This window comes from Hyla sarda, unplaced genomic scaffold, assembly GCF_029499605.1.
Source record: "Hyla sarda isolate aHylSar1 unplaced genomic scaffold, aHylSar1.hap1 scaffold_451, whole genome shotgun sequence".
Lineage (NCBI taxonomy): Eukaryota > Metazoa > Chordata > Amphibia > Anura > Hylidae > Hyla > Hyla sarda.
The window spans coordinates 141,651-154,588 of NW_026610464.1; the positions used below are offsets into that span (position 1 = coordinate 141,651).

The window sequence follows — 12,938 nt, forward strand, 5'->3', positions numbered from 1 at the left end:
CCGTGAAAGGGGCGGGCCCAACAAGGTCCCCTTCATGGGCACTATCACTGCTTGCTGTCAGGGAGGCTGCCAGACAATTTTCCATGCACACTCTGGGCTGGGGGGCAGTCAACCACCAGTACACACAGCAGAACCTAAACCCATACCATTATTGCTAAGCAGCAAGACAGGGGCCCATTGCACTCCCACGGGGCCTTTTTAAATGCAATCCATAACCCGGATTTGCCAGGAACCCTTCTTACTCCTCCTACTTGCATGTGACACTGGGCTTAGGATCTGCATAGGAAACACACACACAAGCACACACCTACCTTTGTTGCCTGCAGATGCCTCCTTGGCTGTCCCCAAACGGTATCAAACCAACACCCACGGGAAGCTGTAAGCATAGAGGACATGCCTGCACCCCATTGGACTTACCTGTGTGGGTTAAATCCGGGTTATTTGACAACCTATGGCGGTGATGGTTCTGCTCAGGCAGAGCAGTGCTGATGCTCCTCATAAAGCTGTCGCTGCTGTGAAGGTTCTAGGTGACATCACAAATCCCTTTGGTTACATACACAACAAAGCTGGGTTGTTGTTGTTTACACTCTGCAAGGCCTGTGGAAGTGAGTGACATCATAGCACTGTAGTTCTGAGGGTTCAAGATGGATGCAACAATCTCCTGTTGCTTCTATGAAGGCCGTAATAGACGACATCACCAAACAGCTCCATAGTCACATACACAGCAAAGGAGAGATGTTGTTTACACCTAGTGATGTCAGTGGTATTGAGTGACATCACAGCACAGTGCTAAGGCTCCTGGGCCTGGACACAGCAGCGGCTGCAATATCTCAACGGAGAATACGTTTATATCTATGTGTGTGTGTGCGCATATATATATATATATATATATATATATATATATATATATTTCTCCGCCGAAATCACTTTTAAACCCATTTCCACCTTTTTTTCCCTTCTCTTCCTCTTACTTTTTTTTCACGTTTTTTTACGTTTTTCTCCTTTTCGCCTCTTTTCTGGGCGTATTATTCTTCTTTTTCTTCTTTTTTTTCGTCTAATGCATACCCCATCAGTGCAGCAATGCTTATTCAATACCGCCAGCAGATGGAGACACTGGGGGATAATTTTCTAAGGATTTATACTGATTTTTCCTGTCTGAATTTGTCGCACAGAAAGTTGCAGGCCAAATATGTGTGACATTTCTGCGACTTTAGCTTCTAGAGCATTTTTACAACATTATACATAGGTGCTGAATACATAAAAAGCGACTGTTCAGCGACAGACAAGTCGCATCGGCTGAAAGTAGGCCAGAATGTCAGTCCATGTTGGAGCAGGTTTAGATACAGTCTAAAGCATAGATCTCAAAGTCTGTGCACAGAATTTAGCAAGGGCCTCGCACCTTCTGATGCATCAGGTAGGTGCACAATAGCATAGCCTAACCCTCTGTACTTTGGTCTATATTGATGCGGGACATAGACAGCCAGCTGATGACCAATCCATTAGTGCAATGGATGGCTGGAAGCATTTGTCTTTGCCTTTGCAATACCACAGAAGCAATGCATGGTCAATGTACAGCAATGACACACCTGTGTGAACAGCCAGGAGACCCCCCCCCCCCATGTTATGTTACATAGTTAGTACGGTCGAAAAAAGACATATGTCCATCACGTTCAACCAGGGAATTAAGGGGTAGGGGTGTGGCGCGATATTGGGGAAGGGATGAGATTTTATATTTCTTCATAAGCATTAATCTTATTTTGTCAATTAGGAACATTCAGCACCCACCCGCTATCAAGGCAGCTGCCTATCATGTCATGCCCTACCTGCACAGGTGTGCTGGCTACTCAAATGATCCAATTAAGGAGGCCATTTAGTCAGCAGCAGCAGAAGTCCTGTGCCTGGACGCTCCAACAGGGGCCAGACACAAGCAGAAGCAGAAGCAGCAGAAGCAGCAGCAGCACCACCTTTTGTTTTTTGGCTGCAGCAGCAGCAAGGCCCACAGGGCTGGCTAGCTGGCTAGCCAGCAAGCAGGTAGCAATGAAAGTAGGAATCTTTCTTTTTAACCCTGTAAGGGGGTGGTGCACTGTACCCGAAGATACTGCCATATCGGGTCAATGCATAGGGCGACGGAAGCAAGCTTCGAAATCGGCCCCCGTTCTCAAAAATCCATTTAATATATGGTCCCCAGATAGGGGACGTATCAGATATTAAACTGATAAGAACAGATACTACACTTGATCTTAGCCAAAAGGCCGAGAAGCGATAACCGTGAAAGGGGCGGGCCCAACAAGGTCCCCTTCATGGGCACTATCACTGCTTGCTGTCAGGGAGGCTGCCAGACAATTTTCCATGCACACTCTGGGCTGGGGGGCAGTCAACCACCAGTACACACAGCAGAACCTAAACCCATACCATTATTGCTAAGCAGCAAGACAGGGGCCCATTACACTCCCACGGGGCCTTTTTAAATGCAATCCATAACCCGGATTTGCCAGGAACCCTTCTTACTCCTCCTACTTGCATGTGACACTGGGCTTAGGATCTGCATAGGAAACACACACACAAGCACACACCTACCTTTGTTGCCTGCAGATGCCTCCTTGGCTGTCCCCAAACGGTATCAAACCAACACCCACGGGAAGCTGTAAGCATAGAGGACATGCCTGCACCCCATTGGACTTACCTGTGTGGGTTAAATCCGGGTTATTTGACAACCTATGGCGGTGATGGTTCTGCTCAGGCAGAGCAGTGCTGATGCTCCTCATAAAGCTGTCGCTGCTGTGAAGGTTCTAGGTGACATCACAAATCCCTTTGGTTACATACACAACAAAGCTGGGTTGTTGTTGTTTACACTCTGCAAGGCCTGTGGAAGTGAGTGACATCATAGCACTGTAGTTCTGAGGGTTCAAGATGGATGCAACAATCTCCTGTTGCTTCTATGAAGGCCGTAATAGACGACATCACCAAACAGCTCCATAGTCACATACACAGCAAAGGAGAGATGTTGTTTACACCTAGTGATGTCAGTGGTATTGAGTGACATCACAGCACAGTGCTAAGGCTCCTGGGCCTGGACACAGCAGCGGCTGCAATATCTCAACGGAGAATACGTTTATATCTATGTGTGTGTGTGCGCATATATATATATATATATATATATATATATATATATATATATATATTTCTCCGCCGAAATCACTTTTAAACCCATTTCCACCTTTTTTTCCCTTCTCTTCCTCTTACTTTTTTTTCACGTTTTTTTACGTTTTTCTCCTTTTCGCCTCTTTTCTGGGCGTATTATTCTTCTTTTTCTTCTTTTTTTTCGTCTAATGCATACCCCATCAGTGCAGCAATGCTTATTCAATACCGCCAGCAGATGGAGACACTGGGGGATAATTTTCTAAGGATTTATACTGATTTTTCCTGTCTGAATTTGTCGCACAGAAAGTTGCAGGCCAAATATGTGTGACATTTCTGCGACTTTAGCTTCTAGAGCATTTTTACAACATTATACATAGGTGCTGAATACATAAAAAGCGACTGTTCAGCGACAGACAAGTCGCATCGGCTGAAAGTAGGCCAGAATGTCAGTCCATGTTGGAGCAGGTTTAGATACAGTCTAAAGCATAGATCTCAAAGTCTGTGCACAGAATTTAGCAAGGGCCTCGCACCTTCTGATGCATCAGGTAGGTGCACAATAGCATAGCCTAACCCTCTGTACTTTGGTCTATATTGATGCGGGACATAGACAGCCAGCTGATGACCAATCCATTAGTGCAATGGATGGCTGGAAGCATTTGTCTTTGCCTTTGCAATACCACAGAAGCAATGCATGGTCAATGTACAGCAATGACACACCTGTGTGAACAGCCAGGAGACCCCCCCCCCCCCCCCCCCCATGTTATGTTACATAGTTACATAGTTAGTACGGTCGAAAAAAGACATATGTCCATCACGTTCAACCAGGGAATTAAGGGGTAGGGGTGTGGCGCGATATTGGGGAAGGGATGAGATTTTATATTTCTTCATAAGCATTAATCTTATTTTGTCAATTAGGAACATTCAGCACCCACCCGCTATCAAGGCAGCTGCCTATCATGTCATGCCCTACCTGCACAGGTGTGCTGGCTACTCAAATGATCCAATTAAGGAGGCCATTTAGTCAGCAGCAGCAGAAGTCCTGTGCCTGGACGCTCCAACAGGGGCCAGACACAAGCAGAAGCAGAAGCAGCAGAAGCAGCAGCAGCACCACCTTTTGTTTTTTGGCTGCAGCAGCAGCAAGGCCCACAGGGCTGGCTAGCTGGCTAGCCAGCAAGCAGGTAGCAATGAAAGTAGGAATCTTTCTTTTTAACCCTGTAAGGGGGTGGTGCACTGTACCCGAAGATACTGCCATATCGGGTCAATGCATAGGGCGACGGAAGCAAGCTTCGAAATCGGCCCCCGTTCTCAAAAATCCATTTAATATATGGTCCCCAGATAGGGGACGTATCAGATATTAAACTGATAAGAACAGATACTACACTTGATCTTAGCCAAAAGGCCGAGAAGCGATAATCGTGAAAGGGGCGGGCCCAACAAGGTCCCCTTCATGGGCACTATCACTGCTTGCTGTCAGGGAGGCTGCCAGACAATTTTCCATGCACACTCTGGGCTGGGGGGCAGTCAACCACCAGTACACACAGCAGAACCTAAACCCATACCATTATTGCTAAGCAGCAAGACAGGGGCCCATTGCACTCCCACGGGGCCTTTTTAAATGCAATCCATAACCCGGATTTGCCAGGAACCCTTCTTACTCCTCCTACTTGCATGTGACACTGGGCTTAGGATCTGCATAGGAAACACACACACAAGCACACACCTACCTTTGTTGCCTGCAGATGCCTCCTTGGCTGTCCCCAAACGGTATCAAACCAACACCCACGGGAAGCTGTAAGCATAGAGGACATGCCTGCACCCCATTGGACTTACCTGTGTGGGTTAAATCCGGGTTATTTGACAACCTATGGCGGTGATGGTTCTGCTCAGGCAGAGCAGTGCTGATGCTCCTCATAAAGCTGTCGCTGCTGTGAAGGTTCTAGGTGACATCACAAATCCCTTTGGTTACATACACAACAAAGCTGGGTTGTTGTTGTTTACACTCTGCAAGGCCTGTGGAAGTGAGTGACATCATAGCACTGTAGTTCTGAGGGTTCAAGATGGATGCAACAATCTCCTGTTGCTTCTATGAAGGCCGTAATAGACGACATCACCAAACAGCTCCATAGTCACATACACAGCAAAGGAGAGATGTTGTTTACACCTAGTGATGTCAGTGGTATTGAGTGACATCACAGCACAGTGCTAAGGCTCCTGGGCCTGGACACAGCAGCGGCTGCAATATCTCAACGGAGAATACGTTTATATCTATGTGTGTGTGTGCGCATATATATATATATATATATATATATATATATATATATATATATATATTTCTCCGCCGAAATCACTTTTAAACCCATTTCCACCTTTTTTTCCCTTCTCTTCCTCTTACTTTTTTTTCAAGTTTTTTTACGTTTTTCTCCTTTTCGCCTCTTTTCTGGGTGTATTATTCTTCTTTTTCTTCTTTTTTTTCGTCTAATGCATACCCCATCAGTGCAGCAATGCTTATTCAATACCGCCAGCAGATGGAGACACTGGGGGATAATTTTCTAAGGATTTATACTGATTTTTCCTGTCTGAATTTGTCGCACAGAAAGTTGCAGGCCAAATATGTGTGACATTTCTGCGACTTTAGCTTCTAGAGCATTTTTACAACATTATACATAGGTGCTGAATACATAAAAAGCGACTGTTCAGCGACAGACAAGTCGCATCGGCTGAAAGTAGGCCAGAATGTCAGTCCATGTTGGAGCAGGTTTAGATACAGTCTAAAGCATAGATCTCAAAGTCTGTGCACAGAATTTAGCAAGGGCCTCGCACCTTCTGATGCATCAGGTAGGTGCACAATAGCATAGCCTAACCCTCTGTACTTTGGTCTATATTGATGCGGGACATAGACAGCCAGCTGATGACCAATCCATTAGTGCAATGGATGGCTGGAAGCATTTGTCTTTGCCTTTGCAATACCACAGAAGCAATGCATGGTCAATGTACAGCAATGACACACCTGTGTGAACAGCCAGGAGACCCCCCCCCCCCCCCATGTTATGTTACATAGTTACATAGTTAGTACGGTCGAAAAAAGACATATGTCCATCACGTTCAACCAGGGAATTAAGGGGTAGGGGTGTGGCGCGATATTGGGGAAGGGATGAGATTTTATATTTCTTCATAAGCATTAATCTTATTTTGTCAATTAGGAACATTCAGCACCCACCCGCTATCAAGGCAGCTGCCTATCATGTCATGCCCTACCTGCACAGGTGTGCTGGCTACTCAAATGATCCAATTAAGGAGGCCATTTAGTCAGCAGCAGCAGAAGTCCTGTGCCTGGACGCTCCAACAGGGGCCAGACACAAGCAGAAGCAGAAGCAGCAGAAGCAGCAGCAGCACCACCTTTTGTTTTTTGGCTGCAGCAGCAGCAAGGCCCACAGGGCTGGCTAGCTGGCTAGCCAGCAAGCAGGTAGCAATGAAAGTAGGAATCTTTCTTTTTAACCCTGTAAGGGGGTGGTGCACTGTACCCGAAGATACTGCCATATCGGGTCAATGCATAGGGCGACGGAAGCAAGCTTCGAAATCGGCCCCCGTTCTCAAAAATCCATTTAATATATGGTCCCCAGATAGGGGACGTATCAGATATTAAACTGATAAGAACAGATACTACACTTGATCTTAGCCAAAAGGCCGAGAAGCGATAACCGTGAAAGGGGCGGGCCCAACAAGGTCCCCTTCATGGGCACTATCACTGCTTGCTGTCAGGGAGGCTGCCAGACAATTTTCCATGCACACTCTGGGCTGGGGGGCAGTCAACCACCAGTACACACAGCAGAACCTAAACCCATACCATTATTGCTAAGCAGCAAGACAGGGGCCCATTGCACTCCCACGGGGCCTTTTTAAATGCAATCCATAACCCGGATTTGCCAGGAACCCTTCTTACTCCTCCTACTTGCATGTGACACTGGGCTTAGGATCTGCATAGGAAACACACACACAAGCACACACCTACCTTTGTTGCCTGCAGATGCCTCCTTGGCTGTCCCCAAACGGTATCAAACCAACACCCACGGGAAGCTGTAAGCATAGAGGACATGCCTGCACCCCATTGGACTTACCTGTGTGGGTTAAATCCGGGTTATTTGACAACCTATGGCGGTGATGGTTCTGCTCAGGCAGAGCAGTGCTGATGCTCCTCATAAAGCTGTCGCTGCTGTGAAGGTTCTAGGTGACATCACAAATCCCTTTGGTTACATACACAACAAAGCTGGGTTGTTGTTGTTTACACTCTGCAAGGCCTGTGGAAGTGAGTGACATCATAGCACTGTAGTTCTGAGGGTTCAAGATGGATGCAACAATCTCCTGTTGCTTCTATGAAGGCCGTAATAGACGACATCACCAAACAGCTCCATAGTCACATACACAGCAAAGGAGAGATGTTGTTTACACCTAGTGATGTCAGTGGTATTGAGTGACATCACAGCACAGTGCTAAGGCTCCTGGGCCTGGACACAGCAGCGGCTGCAATATCTCAACGGAGAATACGTTTATATCTATGTGTGTGTGTGCGCATATATATATATATATATATATATATATATATATATATATATATATTTCTCCGCCGAAATCACTTTTAAACCCATTTCCACCTTTTTTTCCCTTCTCTTCCTCTTACTTTTTTTTCACGTTTTTTTACGTTTTTCTCCTTTTCGCCTCTTTTCTGGGCGTATTATTCTTCTTTTTCTTCTTTTTTTTCGTCTAATGCATACCCCATCAGTGCAGCAATGCTTATTCAATACCGCCAGCAGATGGAGACACTGGGGGATAATTTTCTAAGGATTTATACTGATTTTTCCTGTCTGAATTTGTCGCACAGAAAGTTGCAGGCCAAATATGTGTGACATTTCTGCGACTTTAGCTTCTAGAGCATTTTTACAACATTATACATAGGTGCTGAATACATAAAAAGCGACTGTTCAGCGACAGACAAGTCGCATCGGCTGAAAGTAGGCCAGAATGTCAGTCCATGTTGGAGCAGGTTTAGATACAGTCTAAAGCATAGATCTCAAAGTCTGTGCACAGAATTTAGCAAGGGCCTCGCACCTTCTGATGCATCAGGTAGGTGCACAATAGCATAGCCTAACCCTCTGTACTTTGGTCTATATTGATGCGGGACATAGACAGCCAGCTGATGACCAATCCATTAGTGCAATGGATGGCTGGAAGCATTTGTCTTTGCCTTTGCAATACCACAGAAGCAATGCATGGTCAATGTACAGCAATGACACACCTGTGTGAACAGCCAGGAGACCCCCCCCCCCCCCCCCCCATGTTATGTTACATAGTTACATAGTTAGTACGGTCGAAAAAAGACATATGTCCATCACGTTCAACCAGGGAATTAAGGGGTAGGGGTGTGGCGCGATATTGGGGAAGGGATGAGATTTTATATTTCTTCATAAGCATTAATCTTATTTTGTCAATTAGGAACATTCAGCACCCACCCGCTATCAAGGCAGCTGCCTATCATGTCATGCCCTACCTGCACAGGTGTGCTGGCTACTCAAATGATCCAATTAAGGAGGCCATTTAGTCAGCAGCAGCAGAAGTCCTGTGCCTGGACGCTCCAACAGGGGCCAGACACAAGCAGAAGCAGAAGCAGCAGAAGCAGCAGCAGCACCACCTTTTGTTTTTTGGCTGCAGCAGCAGCAAGGCCCACAGGGCTGGCTAGCTGGCTAGCCAGCAAGCAGGTAGCAATGAAAGTAGGAATCTTTCTTTTTAACCCTGTAAGGGGGTGGTGCACTGTACCCGAAGATACTGCCATATCGGGTCAATGCATAGGGCGACGGAAGCAAGCTTCGAAATCGGCCCCCGTTCTCAAAAATCCATTTAATATATGGTCCCCAGATAGGGGACGTATCAGATATTAAACTGATAAGAACAGATACTACACTTGATCTTAGCCAAAAGGCCGAGAAGCGATAACCGTGAAAGGGGCGGGCCCAACAAGGTCCCCTTCATGGGCACTATCACTGCTTGCTGTCAGGGAGGCTGCCAGACAATTTTCCATGCACACTCTGGGCTGGGGGGCAGTCAACCACCAGTACACACAGCAGAACCTAAACCCATACCATTATTGCTAAGCAGCAAGACAGGGGCCCATTGCACTCCCACGGGGCCTTTTTAAATGCAATCCATAACCCGGATTTGCCAGGAACCCTTCTTACTCCTCCTACTTGCATGTGACACTGGGCTTAGGATCTGCATAGGAAACACACACACAAGCACACACCTACCTTTGTTGCCTGCAGATGCCTCCTTGGCTGTCCCCAAACGGTATCAAACCAACACCCACGGGAAGCTGTAAGCATAGAGGACATGCCTGCACCCCATTGGACTTACCTGTGTGGGTTAAATCCGGGTTATTTGACAACCTATGGCGGTGATGGTTCTGCTCAGGCAGAGCAGTGCTGATGCTCCTCATAAAGCTGTCGCTGCTGTGAAGGTTCTAGGTGACATCACAAATCCCTTTGGTTACATACACAACAAAGCTGGGTTGTTGTTGTTTACACTCTGCAAGGCCTGTGGAAGTGAGTGACATCATAGCACTGTAGTTCTGAGGGTTCTAGATGGATGCAACAATCTCCTGTTGCTTCTATGAAGGCCGTAATAGACGACATCACCAAACAGCTCCATAGTCACATACACAGCAAAGGAGAGATGTTGTTTACACCTAGTGATGTCAGTGGTATTGAGTGACATCACAGCACAGTGCTAAGGCTCCTGGGCCTGGACACAGCAGCGGCTGCAATATCTCAACGGAGAATACGTTTATATCTATGTGTGTGTGTGCGCATATATATATATATATATATATATATATATATATATATATATATATATTTCTCCGCCGAAATCACTTTTAAACCCATTTCCACCTTTTTTTCCCTTCTCTTCCTCTTACTTTTTTTTCACGTTTTTTTACGTTTTTCTCCTTTTCGCCTCTTTTCTGGGCGTATTATTCTTCTTTTTCTTCTTTTTTTTCGTCTAATGCATACCCCATCAGTGCAGCAATGCTTATTCAATACCGCCAGCAGATGGAGACACTGGGGGATAATTTTCTAAGGATTTATACTGATTTTTCCTGTCTGAATTTGTCGCACAGAAAGTTGCAGGCCAAATATGTGTGACATTTCTGCGACTTTAGCTTCTAGAGCATTTTTACAACATTATACATAGGTGCTGAATACATAAAAAGCGACTGTTCAGCGACAGACAAGTCGCATCGGCTGAAAGTAGGCCAGAATGTCAGTCCATGTTGGAGCAGGTTTAGATACAGTCTAAAGCATAGATCTCAAAGTCTGTGCACAGAATTTAGCAAGGGCCTCGCACCTTCTGATGCATCAGGTAGGTGCACAATAGCATAGCCTAACCCTCTGTACTTTGGTCTATATTGATGCGGGACATAGACAGCCAGCTGATGACCAATCCATTAGTGCAATGGATGGCTGGAAGCATTTGTCTTTGCCTTTGCAATACCACAGAAGCAATGCATGGTCAATGTACAGCAATGACACACCTGTGTGAACAGCCAGGAGACCCCCCCCCCCCCCATGTTATGTTACATAGTTACATAGTTAGTACGGTCGAAAAAAGACATATGTCCATCACGTTCAACCAGGGAATTAAGGGGTAGGGGTGTGGCGCGATATTGGGGAAGGGATGAGATTTTATATTTCTTCATAAGCATTAATCTTATTTTGTCAATTAGGAACATTCAGCACCCACCCGCTATCAAGGCAGCTGCCTATCATGTCATGCCCTACCTGCACAGGTGTGCTGGCTACTCAAATGATCCAATTAAGGAGGCCATTTAGTCAGCAGCAGCAGAAGTCCTGTGCCTGGACGCTCCAACAGGGGCCAGACACAAGCAGAAGCAGAAGCAGCAGAAGCAGCAGCAGCACCACCTTTTGTTTTTTGGCTGCAGCAGCAGCAAGGCCCACAGGGCTGGCTAGCTGGCTAGCCAGCAAGCAGGTAGCAATGAAAGTAGGAATCTTTCTTTTTAACCCTGTAAGGGGGTGGTGCACTGTACCCGAAGATACTGCCATATCGGGTCAATGCATAGGGCGACGGAAGCAAGCTTCGAAATCGGCCCCCGTTCTCAAAAATCCATTTAATATATGGTCCCCAGATAGGGGACGTATCAGATATTAAACTGATAAGAACAGATACTACACTTGATCTTAGCCAAAAGGCCGAGAAGCGATAACCGTGAAAGGGGCGGGCCCAACAAGGTCCCCTTCATGGGCACTATCACTGCTTGCTGTCAGGGAGGCTGCCAGACAATTTTCCATGCACACTCTGGGCTGGGGGGCAGTCAACCACCAGTACACACAGCAGAACCTAAACCCATACCATTATTGCTAAGCAGCAAGACAGGGGCCCATTGCACTCCCACGGGGCCTTTTTAAATGCAATCCATAACCCGGATTTGCCAGGAACCCTTCTTACTCCTCCTACTTGCATGTGACACTGGGCTTAGGATCTGCATAGGAAACACACACACAAGCACACACCTACCTTTGTTGCCTGCAGATGCCTCCTTGGCTGTCCCCAAACGGTATCAAACCAACACCCACGGGAAGCTGTAAGCATAGAGGACATGCCTGCACCCCATTGGACTTACCTGTGTGGGTTAAATCCGGGTTATTTGACAACCTATGGCGGTGATGGTTCTGCTCAGGCAGAGCAGTGCTGATGCTCCTCATAAAGCTGTCGCTGCTGTGAAGGTTCTAGGTGACATCACAAATCCCTTTGGTTACATACACAACAAAGCTGGGTTGTTGTTGTTTACACTCTGCAAGGCCTGTGGAAGTGAGTGACATCATAGCACTGTAGTTCTGAGGGTTCAAGATGGATGCAACAATCTCCTGTTGCTTCTATGAAGGCCGTAATAGATGACATCACCAAACAGCTCCATAGTCACATACACAGCAAAGGAGAGATGTTGTTTACACCTAGTGATGTCAGTGGTATTGAGTGACATCACAGCACAGTGCTAAGGCTCCTGGGCCTGGACACAGCAGCGGCTGCAATATCTCAACGGAGAATACGTTTATATCTATGTGTGTGTGTGCGCATATATATATATATATATATATATATATATATATATATATATTTCTCCGCCGAAATCACTTTTAAACCCATTTCCACCTTTTTTTCCCTTCTCTTCCTCTTACTTTTTTTTCACGTTTTTTTACGTTTTTCTCCTTTTCGCCTCTTTTCTGGGCGTATTATTCTTCTTTTTCTTCTTTTTTTTCGTCTAATGCATACCCCATCAGTGCAGCAATGCTTATTCAATACCGCCAGCAGATGGAGACACTGGGGGATAATTTTCTAAGGATTTATACTGATTTTTCCTGTCTGAATTTGTCGCACAGAAAGTTGCAGGCCAAATATGTGTGACATTTCTGCGACTTTAGCTTCTAGAGCATTTTTACAACATTATACATAGGTGCTGAATACATAAAAAGCGACTGTTCAGCGACAGACAAGTCGCATCGGCTGAAAGTAGGCCAGAATGTCAGTCCATGTTGGAGCAGGTTTAGATACAGTCTAAAGCATAGATCTCAAAGTCTGTGCACAGAATTTAGCAAGGGCCTCGCACCTTCTGATGCATCAGGTAGGTGCACAATAGCATAGCCTAACCCTCTGTACTTTGGTCTATATTGATGCGGGACATAGACAGCCAGCTGATGACCAATCCATTAGTGCAATGGATGGCTGGAAGCATT

At 46.1% G+C, this 12,938-nt stretch overlaps 5 non-coding genes across 5 annotated transcripts; all 5 read right to left on the bottom strand.

Annotated features, from left to right (window-relative positions):
- Nucleotides 1-2,073: 2,073 nt before the first annotated feature.
- On the bottom strand, nt 2,074-2,264 carry LOC130335568 (U2 spliceosomal RNA). The gene has a single exon (XR_008877177.1). It is a non-coding gene; the product is annotated as a U2 spliceosomal RNA (small nuclear RNA).
- A 2,097-nt stretch (nt 2,265-4,361) lies between these two features.
- On the bottom strand, nt 4,362-4,552 carry LOC130335569 (U2 spliceosomal RNA). The gene has a single exon (XR_008877178.1). It is a non-coding gene; the product is annotated as a U2 spliceosomal RNA (small nuclear RNA).
- Nucleotides 4,553-6,646: 2,094 nt separating this feature from the next.
- LOC130335570 (U2 spliceosomal RNA) lies at nt 6,647-6,837 on the bottom strand. Its single transcript, XR_008877179.1, has one exon. It is a non-coding gene; the product is annotated as a U2 spliceosomal RNA (small nuclear RNA).
- A 2,096-nt stretch (nt 6,838-8,933) lies between these two features.
- On the bottom strand, nt 8,934-9,124 carry LOC130335571 (U2 spliceosomal RNA). Its single transcript, XR_008877180.1, has one exon. It is a non-coding gene; the product is annotated as a U2 spliceosomal RNA (small nuclear RNA).
- A 2,093-nt stretch (nt 9,125-11,217) lies between these two features.
- LOC130335572 (U2 spliceosomal RNA) lies at nt 11,218-11,408 on the bottom strand. The gene has a single exon (XR_008877181.1). It is a non-coding gene; the product is annotated as a U2 spliceosomal RNA (small nuclear RNA).
- Nucleotides 11,409-12,938: the final 1,530 nt, after the last annotated feature.